This window comes from Bombus vosnesenskii, unplaced genomic scaffold (genome assembly GCF_011952255.1).
Source record: "Bombus vosnesenskii isolate JDL3184/JDL3185 unplaced genomic scaffold, Bvos_JDL3184-5_v1.1 scf7180000013295, whole genome shotgun sequence".
Lineage (NCBI taxonomy): Eukaryota > Metazoa > Arthropoda > Insecta > Hymenoptera > Apidae > Bombus > Bombus vosnesenskii.
The window spans coordinates 3,419,132-3,437,695 of NW_022882946.1; the positions used below are offsets into that span (position 1 = coordinate 3,419,132).

General features: G+C 35.7%; 1 protein-coding gene across 8 annotated transcripts in view; it reads right to left on the bottom strand.

The window, feature by feature from the left end:
- The window catches only part of LOC117233418 (calcium/calmodulin-dependent 3',5'-cyclic nucleotide phosphodiesterase 1-like), a 208,193-nt gene that overhangs the window by 63,234 nt on the left and 126,395 nt on the right, over window positions 1–18,564 (bottom strand). The gene's annotated exons all lie outside the window — the stretch shown is intronic.

The window sequence follows — 18,564 nt, forward strand, 5'->3', positions numbered from 1 at the left end:
TACAGGTTGTATAATTATTACAAATTTAAAATACTCACAGGCCATACGACCGTTAGAAATAAATCATACAGGTACATGACGGGTATTATCAACGTAACGATTAATTAAATGCTTTGAACAGAACATTTCAACTTCGCGAAGAGGGCGACGTGGAACATATGAGCCTAGGAAAGACTAGTGAGAAGAATTCTTTGAGAAATTGGATAAAGAATTAATAGACATTGTATTTACCAAAGATATCATCGTCTTAGGAGGCTTCTATAGCCACACAAGTTGAAAAGACGGTGATAAACTGGTCCATTTCATAATAACAATAACAAAGTAAATGGCAATGGCAAGCCGTTAATAGACATTTGTATGTTTAACAAACTAAGAATAACAAATGGACTTTACGAACACAAACATACCCATAAATATACCTGGGAAGGCAAAACAAAGAAATCAAAACTTATCGACAAATCAATCGTAGATTATCTGATTTTGAAAGAGAGAACTTGTATCGAACCACGCCACGTAAGAGTACAAAGAAGAGTAACACGTAAATCAGACTACTACTTATTACATTATTTATTTATTTATTAAGGTCGATGTATCACTAATTTTTGTACAATGAGTACCTTGAGTATCTTAACTACGATATTGATAGTTTATTCCAGAAAAGTACTAAAAGTGATTATCAGCAATGAGCATAGCTTCACAAAAAGCCATGCTCATGTAGTATGGGACAACAAGAAAAAAAGATGAAAGGACGATAATTGAAATTAAAGACTATCGACTGGAATTTCGTGCTGTAAATCAATTCGCCACTGTCTTTCATAACGTAGTGTTCTAAAATTATTGAAAAAACTCGTTATACCTCGAATTATCAGTCGAATCTCAACGGAGGATAAAATTATAACGAAATGAATTATGCGAAACTAACGAAACGATAGTTTAAAAAAAATGAGCGAAATACGCGAGTAAATCCAAATTCCAAGAATCTTGACTTGTACCGAAATAATTTTCAATCCGAGATTTGTCATCTCAATGCCTCAATTTACCCTGATCCTTAAAAAACTTCTCCACTCGGATGCGATTTCGAATACACAAGTATGTAACAACGAGCATGATTTGCGCGTTATCCCGTCGATGGCGCGCGAATAATACATAATATCGCGGCTCTGTGACTTTATTAAACACCTGTTGCGTGTCATTTTACAACGCTTCCTTAGGAGGAAGATCGGCTGGAAAGAAAATCGAGTTTCACGGCGTTAACCGAGAAAAAGGACGGCTATCGGATCGAACCGATCCGTTATCGATCTCTCCGCTTCTTCTTCTTCTTCTCCTCTCGTCCGATTTCCACCGCAATCTGTCCACGCCCTACGTCACTACGCCCTCGTATCTCGGTCCGTTCACGCAGAAATTTATGTGGCCGGATTCGCACCTGCTGAGACAGAATGGTCGATGAACGAACGGGGATACGCGACAGAAGGAATTACGGTTGTTACTGTTACCGTTCCGTTGTTGGAATTCGGCCAACCGAATCCTGATAAAACTCTTCTGTTAAACCTGATATTTCTTTCGCTAAATCTTCACTCAGTTTTCCACGAGTTTCAACGATGGAATCGTTCTACTTCAAGTGATTTCCTTACATTCAGCTTCTCATTCTTTCAAGAATTTCCTTGCAAACTGGAATTATCAGATGTTGTTATCGATTATGCGGTAGTATGAAATAGACTTTGGCGAGTTATTTTCCCACAGTTCGTAGTTATGGCTTTAGCCTAGAATTGCGTATATATTAAAATTAAATTACATGAATTAACTTTAATTTCAACTAGTTGGCTAAACTTGAAAATTGAAATTTCATTGTACAACCACTGGTGTAAAAAATACGTATTAAAAGTATATAAAATAAATGTATATAATATAAATATTTTGTAATATCGATACAATACAATCGTGTAAAGTATAACCAATCGTCAAAATTCAAAGTATTGTGACTTGGAGTGTCGATCGTTGGTAAATAGCAAGAATACGTACGCAAAATTTAACATGTACATTTCTTTAATGTGCTGATTTAAGCGACTTTTTCAGCAAGATAATTTCAACGTTCCTTGCCAAATTGTTCAACTGTAAGTAGAGAGGAGAAGTACATTCGACAATTCCCTATTGAGTGTGTGCTTTATGAACAGTCTTTGGTATTGTGAAGAGGTAGTAACCTTTTATAGCCATTCGGGTTTTATATTTCACGCGGAATACCGAAACAAGCCTTAGTTCGATTTTTGAAACTCGATAAAAATTTACTGGCCTTTTTACACTTTATTATCTACTGTGATAAGATTATAGTATTACACAGTTGTTCGCTAAAGTGAACGCTTATACAAACTTTCTATGAAAATATTATATTGTATAATATACTATACTTGTTATACAAAATATTTTGAAATTTTATTAACATCATAATGAGATACAATTATTGTGATTAAATTGATAGAAACAGGTCTGAAATTGTATATAAAACTTAAGAGATACTTAATACTAGAACTGTCATACCAATCAAATTGACTGGCTCTGGAATTTTATAAATGTGTCAACCCTCATTTAGGGATCCCAGATGGATTAATAATACCAAAAATCTACTACATAACATGGAATTCCTTCTGTAAGAAAGTAATAAATCAATAAATATAAAAATATTCTATTATTACGTATTTTTTAAAGACCAGCCATTTTGACTGTTTTTGATAGAAGTAGTTTCGTGTTAATTATTGATAGTTCTAGTATTAATCGGTAGTTTAGTCACTTTGCAATTAAATATTTAAACAATCGATTCGAAGAAACAGTCCAATCAAAAAGTCAAAATCGAAAGAAGAAAATCTTTTGTTTCAACGTTAATTCGACTATTACATTTGAATTCTCGAGTCCAATCTGTATTACTTTATGTTCATTATTACCGTATTCAAGAAATACAATCCGTTTCATATATTAAAAAGTTGTAAACTTTAACTATAGTTTTATGAGTTTCTAACCGATTTCGTGAAGGAGCAGGTTACTTAATGCGACAAGTATATTTTTCAAATGTCTTTTTGTTTATTAACAGACACTACAATCAGTTTTAATTTCCAACTAATTGGTTCTAGAGCCACTTACGTTATTTTCGTTGTATTTGAAAAATATGGGCATCAAAAATGTTCATGGCTGCATCAAAATCATTGAAAGATTTCATCGCGCGAGTAGTTAAGCGAGCAAATAAGAATGGAATTGAAAGCGTCGCTGGTATCCGAGTTTTAACCAACGTAAAATTTTTATGGCCCTTATACCGCGAGGGCAGCAACGCGGCAGAGTTTGCCATCGCGATCTGCCAGCCATCGACGTTGCTCGTAAATGCGTGCATAAGAATTTTAATACCCACTCACATTGGCTAGATGTCAACAGACTTTAATGATTCTTTGAGAACGGCCACGATATTCCCCGCTCGATTACCAGTAACCGTGAAACGACTATACGATGCAAAAAACCACCAAACGATCTTTAACGCTTTCTAATGTTATCCATTCATTGTACGTGTACAACGTATTATGAAAATTCAAGCAGCATGTTTGCAGAAATCAACGAACAATTTATAAATTCGTATGTTTCCATCTTCTTCTTATCGACGTTTCTAATGACGATTCATATTGTAGTATCGTGGACAAAAGGCCTAAGAGATATCGGACGAACTATAAACAATATCGCGAGAAAGCCCAAGCGCCGACAGGCCCAACAGTGTATCGTTGGTCCTTTAATCGAATAGTTACGCGAAAAAGACCAACGTGACCCTGGCCACGAGCGTGTAACATCAATCCACATCGGAGACCAGGCCACACACCGCGGGCAGGATGGTAGCTAGATGTCTACACATCCTTGGCGCTTATCCTCAGTAGTCTTAAGGATCCACCATGGGTCTTGGCATTTTCATAGTTAAGTTTCTTCAGATCAAACAAGTATCTTTTATTTGAAGTGCTCTTTTACATTTATTATTTACTACGGTTTAACACGGCAAAGTTAGTTTTTCTCACTTTTTCGGTATTTCTCACTTTTTCCGTTAGCAACTTTCTCCCTTGTCCTTAGACACACCCACCCTTAGCTTTCCTCCGTCATAACATCGTCACAAGACTTACTTATTCTCTATCCTTAGAATAGTCGACGTATCTTTACCGGTTTCTACCCTTAGACCAGTCGCGTACTTGATTTATACATACCCATCAGTGTAAACTCAATTGTGGCTATTAAGTGCAAAAATTGTGCGTGTTACGGCTCAGTTATCTTGTTTTCATCATATAACCCTCAAGTTTACGTGACAAGCGGTTGCGGAACACGTGCGAGGTGAGGCTAAGACGAAAGACAAAGGGATGCTAAGGGAGAAAGACGAATCAACTGTCAGTGTTAGTGGAGAAGTCGAAGAGTAGTTAGTTGAGAAATCAGAGAGTTGTAAGTTGAGAAGCTAAAGAATGTGAATCGAGAAATCAGGGAGATAGTGTTGCTAATGTTGTCGAGAGAATGTGGTCCGCGTAAGAGAGAGCGTTGGTGACGAGAGCTGCAAATTAACTATTTAGTTGTGTAAATTATAGTACGTTATTGTATATAATTCACGTTAAACAACCATAGTTTGCTGTTTAACCAACACCTGTTTAATCCATTTATTGTAAATAAATTAATTGTAGCAAAGATCCTAATATATTACATACTATAGTTATGTAAGTAATGTCACAGGTTAAATGTTCAAATGGACGTTTATATTTTACAAAGGTAACGTACATTACCACAATGGATTACTTTTTCTTATTAATTGATTTATTTTCTCGTGACAATTTAATTTTTACGTAATAATCGTTTTATGAGTAACGATTAACAACATTTTCTTTTTTATTTAATATTTCACATTCACGATTTGTCCAATTTGGACATTTGGTAGAATTTTTTAGCTGTTTGATTATCATGTGGGTGGCTACCCCCTTAATACCATCTTAATTAACAACATGACAAATTCTGTCACACTACTTAGGTGATATATTTTATCCCTAATCGATTTTTACGTAAGCTATTTGCAAGAGATAGGGGCACTTTGTCATTTATATTTTACTTGTTTTTCTAATTTCGTATTTATCTCTCACTAGTTTTTTGTTAATCGTTATTTTACCTTCCTACTTTGTCGGATAAGTCCTACGCGTAACTGTAGTTTATCAACGATCATTTCGCGAATGTTTTTCAGACGGCATTAGAATCGACGAAATGATAGCAACTGCTCTAAACGTTTGCCAAAGAACCAGCTTGGGTGTATCGGATAACACGAAAAATTCTCAGTGAACGAATATTCCTCGAGCTTTCAATTTCTCTCTGGAACATGTTAAATCGAACTGAAAACGTTGCGTGTGACATTCGTACGAATTCAGAGCTGTGCGATCAAAAACCCTACGTAGCCGTTCACAGGAACGTGTTGCCTGCATGAGAAAGGCACAAAGAAATACATCTCGTATCGCATCGAACGATGGAAAAATGAATATTCAGAGTCGATAGCTCTATATTTCAAGTATCTTTCGGTATCGAAATATTTTGTATCTCTGGCATCATTCTAGGCAATACAGAGAAATATTCGAAGGATGCAGAGTTATCTTGTATTTAGAGTGCGAACGTTTATGCAAATTCACATGTTTATGAATATCTATAATAAAAGAAATTAACTACATAGAGATTGGTTTTACCTACTAAATCTTACGAGTACTTACGTTTTGGATGTTTTATACATTTTTGAATATTATGCACATCCTAATTTCCTATAATAAATAGCCTATAATAATAAATAAATAATATAATAAATTTCCTATAATAAAATACTAAACAAAGAATTATTTACATTTATATATTTGAAGGTTACAGGAAAGGAACATGATATACGTATTATGTATAGGTCGCGTCTTTTATTTATTTATTTATTTTTTTTTTTATACGAGAGTACAGGAAAGAGAGATTCTCATTTCTAATATCTCTACCTATTAGTCAGTTAAATCGACTTTAACCACTATAATAATCATCCCTATATTTGACACCAAAATCAAATCAATTACCATTTAATTGAATGATTACCAATATAAAGACTATTATTTCTCACCAATTTTTTCATTTGTCTTAAATTCTATTCCTCTTAACATCGATTAACTCTATTTATCTAACTACTGTAACTAAGATAAAATATTTCGCTATGAAAAGATGTACGCGGCGTAGTTTTCATAATACATGAAAAATTGGCTTCATTCGTAACGAGTCGTGCTCGGAAATTTGCCCGCCACTAGGCGATTAAGTAACTCCGGTTGCGTTCTCAAGGCGCATTTATCCATGGCTCGATTTACTCTCTCTCTCTCTTTCTCTCTCTCCCTCTGTTAGTAAGAACGCCTGGCGAAATTAATCAATAACTTAATTACGTCGACGCGTAATTAAATACCCCGTAAAACTCTACCGTGGATCGGGTTTGTGGCCGGGAAACACCGCAGTTCTAGTCGTGTGCTGGCGCAACGAAACAATAACAGGTCACCGGCGAGCGCGGAGAAGAACGCAACAAATAATGGCCACCCGAGGAAGAAGCGGGAAAGTTTCCGTACTTGCGAACACTTGGTTCCAAGTTTGGAACCTCGAGCGATCGCATCGTTGCTTCTCTGTTTCGCGGGCGATGAGTTTCCAGATGTAACTTCGACTAATCCTTGTTTGAAATATGCTTAAGTAAAAGATTAACAAGAGGCACGCCAATTCGTCGGTGAAATTAACAAGGTGACATCAACAATGACAAATGAACAGCGAGTCAAGATATCCTTTGTACTTACATAGGATTAGGAGACTATTTTGAAACTTGCGTAGGTGTTCTATCGGTATAGTAACGTAGTAACGATTAATTAACTCTTATATTTGAGAATAATCTCGTACCATTTGTTCGTCCGTCGTTCTTGTACGTATTATAAAATTTGAAAAATATCGAAATTATACGATAACTGAGAATCAAAATTCTATCATGCAGAAAAAATATGATCTCGAATGGATACTCGATGCAATATTTTAACGCGAGATAGTTGAGAAAGGGAACAACCTGATAAATTCGACGGTATACAAGCTTTTTGAAAATCGGAGAAAAGTCCAAAATGTTTCGAACGAAACGAATAATGTTGGTTTAGTTATTACGCAGATTTAACAGTCTGCATAACTAATGTTACGTTGAAATTTTCATTGTACATTGAAATATCCTAATTAATTTAAAAAATACAATTTTCTCTCGAACAGCATTGCCATTTATTGCGAAGGCACTCCGTTTATAGTCTTAGCGCCGATTATCGAAACGTAATTGAGAACATAAAACGCAACTTTCGAAGGTAATAACTAAAAATATCGATAACATACATTTTTCTAACATAACATCCGAATGGAAAGGAAATATCCTTTTTCGTGCTGGGATAGAATTCCCAGCACGAAACGTTTAAAAGACGCGTCACTTTGTCAAGAATGAAAACGAAAGTGACAAAGAAAATACGAAGAGTGTCGACTTTTGTCGAACGTGTGGTTCACCGCGTTGTTTTCGTGGTATGAATTATGCATCGGGTTTGAACTATCGATGCTATCTCTGAATAGACGCATTTTACTGGTAGATCAATGATTTCGTACCCGCGATTCTGGAAGCATAATTTCCTGCATCGGCTTTTATTCGAATCGACCAATGCCGATGAATTGCGGGATATGAGCATTCATCGCAAGCCTAAATTCAATTCGTTGCGCCACCACCTACGGTGCATATTATAAGCCGTACCGTCGTTTGAAAGAGGATCACGCAAGTTTCCCCGAATTTCTCAGCACTCGTTTGTATGAAAATGTTATTCGGATCAACGCGTTTAACAACAATTTTATCAATATCATCTTTGGAACGGGTAAGGTCTTGAACGTGACAGAAACTTTTACAATGGGGCTTGTATACGATGATGGGGGGTTTGAAATAGTTACACACGTAAGGCTCAGCTTAATGAGTTACGAAAAGTTTACATTATATTACAAAATTATATTACAAGCTTGAGATTTTGCGATGACGACGAGATAAAATTTAATGGCTGGTATTAATTGATAAAATTCGAGCTTGGAGAAAACAATTTCCCCTATGCTGATATATCTAAAGCGTTAAAATTTGTTAATTGACGTTTGGAGAACTTCGTTCGTGCACAGACGATTTATCAAATTTGTAGTCAAATATAATCAGATATCAAAACAGTAATCAAATTTGTATAACGAATAATAAAATCGGATTATAAATGTAAAACCAGGGTAATTAATCTTAAAATCTTCTCATGACAAACTAATATTAAAATGCTGAATATCCAAAGCGAGTGGAAATTCAGCCGGCTCTTGACTAATGATTGGTACGTAAAGTAGACACGAACAGCGGGCAAAGTCATGGAAAGGTTGAAAGTAACCACGAGAAAGTAATTAGAAGTAACATGGCAGTTCGAAGGACTGTTTCGCGTTGATGAACGCGACGTTTCTTTTTCTCTCGGAGCATTCCCGCGAGGTGAGGGCAAGTAAAAGGCAAGTAGAAGGTAATTCTCTCGGGAACCGATAAAAGGAAGTTAGTTTCATCCAATTTCTATATGTTAACCGAATATATTCTCGCGGGCCTTCGTATTTCTTGGCCATTTCATATTCGAACGAGGAAAAGCGTTCCATTGGAAACTAATTTCGGTCCGCATGTCGAGCTTATCCCCTCCCCTCTCCCTTTTTCACCGATTAACAAAAGGCTGTCGTCATCGAATACGAAATTACTTTGCCTGATCAAATAGCGAAATCCTGAGATCAAGATAGGAAAAGTCATTGAAATTCTAATGCGTTCGCATTCACAGGGATACCGTTATTAGCTGTTACAAGTATCTCTCGTTTCAATTAAAACGTCTGTTATAATTCTTATTTCCATTTTGCTTAACCATTGTATTTTACACGATTCAGATGCAGATATATACTTTGATCCGACGTAACTCTATTTTCCAAAGAAACTACGATCGCTAGAACAAAGCGAATTTTTCATTTTCTCTAAAAATGGACGAATTTTTCTCTGAAGGTAACACGAAATAGCATTCGCGGACAATTCGGTGAGCTTCAAAGGACTTTCGTTGAAGCTTCCTCGTATTGTAATTTCTCGGGAGAAATCGTAAGCGAAATATTCTTACGAACGGCAGCGCACGCTATTCACATACTTCTTTTGACGTACGATAATATCGGGAAACTAGTTCTATACTGTTTGCGATTCTCGAAGAAAGCTACAGCAAACTCGCGAAGCTCGCAACCGCGCAAGGAGAGAAACGATCGGAGAGAACGATCGTGTTGGTGTACTTACTTAGATCGAGTTATCCCCCTGACGTTTGTGAACGCTTTGAGATTCTTAGCGTGATTGCGAGATAACGTTTCTCAGTCATTTGCAAATTATCTTCGGTCCATGTAAACGTCTTTACGAAATTCTAACGAAGAAAATGCAACGAACCGCGCAGCTTGGAGCACAGGAGTATACGAAGATGTTTAACCTGTCGATCGATTCATTTCTTAATCAGGAAATTCTACAATCGCAAAAGCGAAAGTTAATAGAAAGAAATTCGTTTTAATCGAATGTCACGCGAGAAAAGCACGATAAATTTCTATTTTTCCATTTTACGATTTTTGTAACGCTCTGTGACAATAAATCGGAAATAAAATTAATTTACAAGACATTAAAATCGAAAAATCAACAGAAATATATTTATCGTGTTTCGTTTCTGTGCTCTTCGTAAGTTTATTTCGCTTCGCTCATAACGCAAAACCGTGGCAAATTTCATCGTTCCAAATTTCCGCGAACACCCTGACGATGTTTCGATCGATCTCGTTGAAAGCAGCGCTTTCAACCACCGTCACATCCGCTTCCTTTCTTCAACATGCCAGGCGTCGTCGAAGACAAACGAGCCGAATTTCGCAGTCTTCTGAACGCGAAGGAAGAATGCACGTTATTCGATGCGAATCCGCTGTGAAAGAGACTCCGTTGGTTGTTTAAACCGGCCACGGAAGTTCCGAACTCTGATTGCCCGACAAAACGAACACGTTGACGACCGACGACTAAATTTGAAAGAGGATTCTACGTGCCTTGCATTGTTCACATCGCGATCGGTCGTACAACTGGCATCTCTCGCGTTACAATCCTCCTGCGCCATGTACCATCTGTTTTGTGTCTTTTCTGGGACTGTCCTCTGATTTGAACCTTCGATACATCATTACACATATTGTTCTTGTTTAGATGGCACAGATATTTATAATCGTACGCTTCTGACAAGGAATAATGCATCGATTGAAAACTTTTTACAGATATTTATAGATATTTTAAATACGCGGAGAAATATTTAAATTAAAAAATTCTATGTAATATTCTTCTAATTTATCTAATTTACTTAAGATCGAGGAACATATGAAAGGATACTATTGATATGCGTGAACTCTTTTTACGTTAAAGATCTTGTCTGTTTCAGAAAGTCGCTTTGTTCGTTGAAACGAGAGCGAGATAGAGACGTAAACATTCGAAGGGAACAAATACGAATCTCGTAAAGGAAACTCTCATAAATTTTCTTTTTTAAATTTCCAATTGTAATTTGCTAATATTAAAATTACAAACGATTTCCTGAACGTATCGTAGGTCAGAGACGTGTAAATACTAAGTTTTCCACGCGAATATTAGCAAAGCGGGATCTAATCGCGTAATAAGTTAATCACAGTTCGACGTCATTCGTGTTGTTATATCTAAGTGACAAAATCTTAATCGTATAATGTAAAATTTCTCAAACGAGTCATAGATAAGAAAACACAGATATTATTTATACTAACACGTATTCCTAGATACCGACATCTCGTCCTGCATAACGTACAGGTTGTTGCAGAGATGTAAATTAATTACAAAGACAGAAGAAACTAGGAACTGAATTTCTCTCTTCGTTAAGTAATCTCGTTTATTCGTTCCTGAAAAATCGTAATTCTACGGTATAAAATTCTACGGTTTCTCTTTAACCAATAAAGTACCTTTGTATCGCAAAATAACTTTCTCGTAAAGCTCTAAATTGCTTCCATGAAAAGAACGACAGGAGAAAACTCTAGAAATTGACAAATATCGATGTCAGAGATACTCGTGATTTCTTGAACGCATCACAGATCAGCAACAAACGAAGAGGCGAAATGGCGTAAGCTTTCTACTTCGAGGTCTTGCATTATTCAATATTATCCAATTAACGAGAAAAGCGCGGAAATGGGTGGGCAAACATCGTCTAACCACAATGGATACAGCTAAATTGGCAGTCGCGTTATTTCTGTAATAATAAAGAGGCATCGAACCGAGGATAGATTCACGCGGACGATGCTCCTCTTCGAGAACAGAATCCAGCCTGATTCGAATCGGGGTCAAACGATCGGTCGCCATCAGACCGAACTACTTGTAAGTTATTTTCAGTCTAGACGAAACAAATCTGGATGCGATTCTCCTATCCATCGTTGATTTGCTGGATTGTTTTTCACAATTTTCGAGAGGATAAAGGATCTTTTGAGAAATTTAGAGATCGTTTTATCGCCACACAACGTTTAATTGACAGATGCAGCGTTATTCTTTTGACGTTGTTGAATAACTTTAGAATACCAGAGCGATCATTCTCTACTCGTTCTTGTTTTAGCTGCTTCTAAGGAGCGAAATCGTAATTGGAACGTGTAGTTTTTCAGTATAGCGTTAACAAGATATAAGTATAGTATTGCAAGTAAGTATATCGCATATAACGTATTATTGTATATATATTATTCTAAGAAAAATAAATTCTTTTTGTATCATCTCATCTCGCTATAAGATTATATCACGCAGCTGTTTTATTGTATTTTATTTACGACTGTGTTATAGTCATACAACAGGTAGTCTATTTGTAAGAATTGTTAATTTTTTCAATCAGAAAAATGGGAATTGCGGATGATTATACGTTACGATCTTGCAGATCTTGCAAGTAAACGAAAATTTAATTATAAAGATTTAAAGGTAGCCTTCCAGCGATCTAGCGCTAATTAACAGTTTCTGTTTATCTTTACAAAGGGCGTGGCTAATTAGCATCTCCGGAGCGTCATCAATTAGAACAATACTTAAAAGCAAGACATCTCCATCTACATAATAAACCTACCAAACGACAGACTCGATGGTCAGTATTTAATCAGCACTCTATCTTGCCAATCAGTCAATCTTCGTTCGTGCAATCTCTACCTTTCCAATCAACTCTCTTTTTCTCTTATCAATCAATGTCTGTTGTGCCTGTCAATCACTAAACAAGTTTATATAAATATATACTAGCTACAGAGTGAAATTCAAATAATTGTTCTTCAATCTACTTTACACCTAATACTTTCCAACTCCATTCATTCGTCGTTGAATACTTGTTACGTATACGTTTATATTGCGTAATTTTCATAGCATTTATCTTAAGAAATATTATCTTCGGAGTGAAAAGTTTATGTGAAGTAAAAAAACTTGTGAATTATAATTGTCAGCGAAACTAATCGTTGCTTTTGGCCTTTCTAGAGTGAATTCAGTATAATAGTGAAATAACGTAGACTTTGTATTAAAACTTTATCGAAATTCTGTAAAACTATCCGATGTACGTGCAATGAACGCTCAATGAGTAACCACAATATGCACGTTTAACGTTTTTAGAAAATGTTAAAATCAAAATAAAACATTTTTATTGCGTTGATTAATTTCTAGTATCGTCGAAAGAGCGAAACGAGAAGTAAAGTTTGTTTAAATTACTAAAAACGCGCAACATATTATTTTCGGACAATATGGTTTTTCGGACTACCTGGCCAAACATCCAATTCTACACAGGATATTAAATAAAAGAATATGTAAAAAATAAAAATAATTAAATATCGTAACGATTCATTTCACTCAGACACGATTTTTAAATCTACGTTTTATCCATTTGTTTCGCTCAATTTTTCTGAATTAACATCGATACTGTTATTGATATAAAAAGAAACTAAAGCTATTGTCCACACCTGCCGTAAAATGTATATTATATTTTATATGTATAATTCGTAACGTTAGAAATTATTGGAACATGATGGAAAACGATCAATTCGTAATTTTTCTTAGGCATTTTACTGCATTATATCTTTTTCGCGAAGACATTAGAAAATATATTTTCTCATTATCATTAACTGTCACAAAGAAATTTGTCTCGCGGCTTAAAAAAGATTCCTGATGACGTTAATCACGAAATACTCGAATATGGACGTACAATATGATCGGTGAGTTGCAAATTATTAAATTAAACACGAGACTTTCGCCTGTAAAATCTAGCACGAAACTTATATTTTTCCAATGCACAGTTCCGTAATTAGTAACAATCGCACGGCTTTGTAATTTGATTTGAAATGTGACAAAGTTTATACGCTCTATTTTCAAGTAATTAAGAGAGGAATTACTCATGCCATATTACATTCCCACATTATGCTTCGTTGCTTTGTATATGCAATATGTATACGCATCGAAGCACATACACGAAAAGTATTTATTAATTATTCAACCATGTCGTCATTGTATCATCCAATCCGTCATGTTGAATCCGACGTGTTTCATGAAAACTATTTCGTATTAACGTTCTCGTAATTTTCACTAGCATAAATTTCCGATCTATTTTTCGGTCGAGTCTATACAAGCGTGAATAATAAGAACTTCAAATTGCAGCGATATTTCAATCTAAATTCCCCAAACACCGCAACAAATTAGAACACGGTGCATCGAAAATGTTTGGATGATCGAGTAGCACGCGAGAAAAGGGCGAAACGAACTACTAAAGCTTATTTCTCATGCGATCGGAAACTCGTTCGAAGCTGGAGTATTCTCCATTGTGACTTCACTTACGCGGTTCGATGCAAGCTGTTAAAACACGTTTGTTATGTGAAACACTAAACAGCAAGGAAAAACATCAAACTACGGCGGGAAGAAATTTGGTAATCTTTTACGGCGGGAAAGGCGGTTCTGCGCGGGTTAAAGTATATTGTAATGCGAATACCATTCTTTTCTTTGCAGCAAGAACGTCAGAAGGCGTTTTTCACTGTATGTATATACACGAAATACGTTGCGCCGGGAAAGATTACACGACTGCCCTTTTCTGCAACTTCCTCCATTCTATAGGTTTCCTTCTTTTCTCCTTCCGTCTTCCTCTCGTTCGCTCGACTTTTTCACCGGCTTCTGTCGACACCTCAATCCACACCTCGAGCCACGAGAAATGGAACACGAAACGTCGCGCTATACCGGCTGTTTCAAAAAGTTGGATCGTGGCAAGAGGATCTTAACGAACGTGGGTCTAAATCGGCCACGAGCATTTCTCGAATAAAATATTTGAAAAATGAGCATTTTTTGATGAGTATTTTTTGATCAGTATTACGTGCTACGGAAATTTGACGCCAAGTTTTTTTAAGTACCCTGTATAATTGGGAACTCGAATGAAAGGTACAGACCCTATCCTTTAATTAGTTCACAGGAACGTTAACCGCGTGCTTTTCATACGATCGTTTATACCTACAATATATCATGTAACATGTACTTTCCAGCTGTTTATCTTGGTTCTGTTAAAAAATTAGTGAAAGCTTGCAAACACTTTGTGTGGCGATAAGTATATATTTGGCTTGCCTTCTATAGAGAGTAGAACGAATATACAGACCGATAGGATTCATTGAAAATGGCGAACCCAAATGGAACTGGTGAAACTGAAAGTTTACCATTGGGAACGGTAAACTAAATCTGCTGATTTACTTTATAACGTTTAGCGCGTATGAGAGCATAAAGCGAAATTGGAGTTTAAAAAATATTTGTTGAACATTCGCTGAAGCTTTCGACGAATAATTTGTTTGAAGTAAATTAAACTCGTTATGCCGAGGGAATTGTAACTTTAGCTACATGTCTGGTATATTTCTAGAATCTAGGCCAGGATGTAAATGAATCCGAAAAGGATTAAGCTAAATTGAAAGAACATTTCAATACTAATTGTATATTAATACAACAAATAGATAGCTAACAAAATTCTAAACAATTACCAAACAAATATTTTAGTTTGTCTATCGGAAAATTAAGCTATTTTTTATAAATATCCAATTTTCTAACCCACCAATTTCTCGTTTAAAAGTTAATTAAAGATTAGTAAATGTCAAAGTTTCGAGAAACATCGTTGAAAAATACTTGACATCTTAAAGAGTCAGCCGAACCAGCAGCAATCTCAGGAATCAAGTTCCTGGTAATTTTACCTTCCACGCGGTCCAATAACGAGTTTCGATTCGCCAAAGAATTAAAGGAAATTAAACTGAATTGAATACGCGAAAACATTATTACGCAACGTAGAAATTAGAGGAAGATTCAAGAAAAGATTGTTGCTAATTGTTGATTTCTCTCTCCGATTCCAATTTTAAATATTTCGTACGCGTCCGCTATAAATTATTTGTTTCGAAAAATCAAGGGTATCTGTCAGAAGTGACAATTCTAATAAATTGATCGAAGACATACTCCTATTTATTATTATCGAAAAAAAACAGTAATTATCTTGCGATTTAATTGAGGAGTCAATATTATGGAAACGTATACTGATCGTACTACGTTCCGGTTAGGAAATTAGCCTGCGTAGGACTGGATGCATAAGAGTGCAAACGATTCGATGAACGAAAATTGCAGGATGAAGTTATCAGTACAATTACGGTATAATAGAATGATTTAACGAACTAACGAACGAAATTGCCATAATGCATCTCTTTTTTTCAACGTTGGCTACGTTTCAATAAAATTACACTATAATTAATGGACTTTACGCTTACAGAATTAACATTACCCTTACGATCTACAGCCACATTTCTGTACTATCGTTTCTAATTTTTGCTAACGATTCTTTCCTTCTAACCACTTTTAACGAGAATATTCATCCAGTGAGTATAAATAACACAAAGTGATGGAATTAGCGGAATTGCAAAATAGCGATGTTATCGTGTTTTATACGATAAAAGGAAATTTCATTGCTATAATTATATCATCCAATATTCTATAGCGAAATCTAATTTTTTATCGATCGTTTGAATTGAAAGTGCGATATTAGGATAATGAAGGGAATAATGAAAATGATTAATAGATTTTCATTTCGTCGATAGGTTTGCTAATTGCAATTATCGTTATGTATCGAATAATATTTCAAAAATTTAATCAGGGCGCGATCGATAAAAATTTCGGCTCGGAAGATACGTTCGTACAAACCGCGCAATCTGATTATATATACAGTTTTTGAAATTTGTAGCTCCTCGATATCGTATCCAATAGCATATCGAAGGATATTGAATATTTATTTTTATTACCCGCTTTAAAATAAATTTTTCTCGATGACTCCGAAAGTATCGGAATCTTCGACCACTTTTTCACGAAACTTAACATATTTTAGCATACCGCGCGTATCTTTGTACTCCTACTTTCTTTTTCATAGATACACATTCACAGTCTATTCATGAGAATATCAAAAATTTCAAATAAATTTTTTAACTACGCGCAGTTTCATTCAATGGAACAACTTTACACATTCACAGTCTATTCATGAGAGTATCAAAAATTTCAAATAAATTTTTTAACTACACGCAGTCTCATTCAATGGAATAACTTTTATTGCAAGAGGCACTGTACACAGGTACACGGTGCAATTCCATGCTACCAACCACAGAACATCGTAACGTTTAAAAAAAGGGCGACGTACGGGATATTGTCAAATACAATATCCACGTGTATCAAATTCTACGTGGAATTCGATGTCTTCCCTGACGAATATCTCGTTAACGCGCGATACCGATTTTACGATTTAATCTACGCGAACTACTATCGAATAGGCACTATATCTAACGTGACTGTAAGTTACGATGCAGTCGTGACTTTAGGAATTGCACGCCGCTGCAGTTCCGTGTCTTTTTCTTCTTAACCAAGCAATATCTGCAGAACGTTTTCTCGTTGGTATTTCGCCGTGAAGTTTCGTTGTTAGCGGTTGCTCTTATTTTACTCCGCATCGTAATAAAGAGAAGTGTAACTGTAATTTACATGCGGCCGCAAAGCTCACAGACTGAAATTCGCTACTGTCTTTTTCTCGAGAAATATGATAGAAATTGATAAGATAATACAATAATGATTTATTATACATATTTGACGGAAAGAATCTCAAATGTATTCTGTAGCAATTTCGTTGTGTTTTTCATAAATATGACACGAATATGATATAATTCATTTTAATAAAGATATTAATTATCTATTAAAACACCGGTATTAAAACACCGACGATCCATAAATAAAGATGTTCTGAGATGAATAAATTCATATTTTAATTTCCTGGTTGAGGCAAGAAAATAATAAAAGTAGTGAATAAAGTTTTAATACTCGCTATTAAAAATTCCTTGCTTTTCACGTAGAGCTATCGAAATTTAAATGTAGTAGTAATAGGTGGCAAACTTGGCGTTAAATGGAATCTCGGGGACAATCGAGCGACAATATACGGGCAATCGCGAATCGATGCTCGATTATTAGAATCGTCACCGCAGATAACGCTTTTTGGGGCAGGCGTTCGGCAATATTGCGTTCATCGCGTAGCCAGGAAATGAAACGGTGACACAGTCATATGGTCGTGCGCGAGATGCTGCCCGCGCTTCCATCGCGAATAGATGGAATTTCTAATTCGGTCCCATATCTAATTTCTACGCGCGCTTAATTGATTGCTACCCTTGAAGCGTGAAATCGTAAATTGTTTAAGCGTCGAAAAAAGCAAAAACTGTATCACAGTTTGACGTAACAGAACATTTATCATTTATTTATCATCTATTTTCGAAAGACTTGTATCTTCGATTGTATCAGGTTATTCCCTTCATCGACTATTTCACGTTACGATACTTAAGTGGCATAAATCTCGGAAACTCAAAGAAAATTTATTATATTGTTTCACTGTAGTCGTCGTACGTGTGCGACGGGCTAAAAAAGCACAGTGGTATAATTCAAGAATTTCAGAATGCGTGTTTGAGTATCAATTAAGTCATAACTTTGACCCGATACATTTTCATAACTTGGAAAAGATATAATGAAATTTTTATAATCATAAACGTGGAACACGCCACCTTGTGGAAATTGGTAGCTAACGTACATCATTATGATTCTCAATCGTTCACACGTTACAGTCTAATAGTTATCTCGTTGCGTTATAGCAACACTACTCGATTAATCCGCTTCATAGAAACTTTCTCGTGTGTTCATCTGAAAAGTTGATTAAAACTTTCTCAACTCCTCCCCCGGCTCCGATTCGTTCGACGTCCCATAGTGATGAATCAAAATTAACGAGTCGAACATTTACAATTCCAGCCCTCTTATGCAACAACAAAATATCGATGCTGAACCGTCCATTCAATAGAGAAACAGTTCAAACATATAATTAAATCTACGTTACACTTACACTTGCTAGATCGATGTAACTTTCGAACGACAAAAAT